The following is a 1,234-nucleotide window of genomic DNA, read 5'->3' as shown; positions in this document are numbered from 1 at the left end:
AAAAAAAAAAAAAAAAAAAAAAGGGAGAGCGTTCTGTGGGTGCAGAATGTGGGGAGACAGGAATCTGATGGAGTACTCCAATAACTGAGGCGGGGGAGAGGGGCATTGTGAAGGGTTGGCACGCTGGTGGAAGGGAAGAAAAGGGACAGTTTGAAATAGTCACTCAGGGGCCGGGCGCGGTGGCTCAAGCCTGTAATCCCAGCACTTTGGGAGGCCGAGGCGGGTGGATCACGAGGTCAAGAGATCGAGACCATCCTGGTCAACACGGTGAAACCCCGTCTCTACTAAAACTACAAAAAAAATTAGCTGGGCATGGTGGCGCGTGCCTGTAATCCCAGCTACTCAGGAGGCCGAGGCAGGAGAATTGCCTGAACCCAGGAGGCGGAGGTTGTGGTGAGCCGAGATCGCGCCATTGCACTCCAGCCTGGGTGACAAGAGCGCAACTCCCCCTCCAAAAAAAAAAAAAAGAAATAGTCACTCAGAAGAACAAAGGATAAAACTGACATTTAGTGTGACCTCTCACCATTCATTTAGCAAGTATTCCCAGGGTGTCCCTTATGGGCAGTGCACCATGCCGAGAATGGGGCTCAACAAAACACAGCTCCTTAAGCAAAGGGCTGGAAACCTAGGCCGGGATTGATGGTTCATGCCTGTAATCCTCCTGGAGGGTTACAGGAGGATCACCTGAGTTTGAGACAAGCTGGCCAACATGGTGAAACCCTGTCTCTACTAAAAATACAAAAATTAGCCAGGAGTGGTGGCACGTGCCAACTACTGGGGAGGCTGAGGCAGAAGAATCACTTGAACCTGGGAGATGGAGGTTGCCATGAGCCGAGATTGTGCCGCCACTGCACTCCAGCCTGGGAGACAGAGTGAGACTCCATCTCAAAAAAAAAAAGGCCAGGTGCAGTGGCTCACACCTGTAATCCCAGCACTTTGGGACGCTGAGGTGGGCAGATCACGAGGTCAAGAGATCAAGACCATCCTGGCCAACGTGGTGAAACCATGTCTCTACTAAAAATACAAAAATTAGCTGGACGTGGTGGTGCATGCTTGTAGTCCCAGCTACTCGGGAGGCTGAGGCAGGAGAATTGCTTGAACCCAGGAGTCGGAGGTTGCAATGAGCCAAGACTGACCCACTGCACTCCAGCCTGGCGATAGAGCAAGACGCCGTCTCAAAAAAAAAGGCCTAGAAATCTCACATCTCCTTTTTTTTTTTTTTTTTTTTTTTTTT

This window comes from Sapajus apella, unplaced genomic scaffold (assembly GCF_009761245.1).
Source record: "Sapajus apella isolate SASKATOON/1434 unplaced genomic scaffold, GSC_monkey_1.0 scaffold14, whole genome shotgun sequence".
Lineage (NCBI taxonomy): Eukaryota > Metazoa > Chordata > Mammalia > Primates > Cebidae > Sapajus > Sapajus apella.
This window is presented reverse-complemented; position numbering follows the sequence as displayed.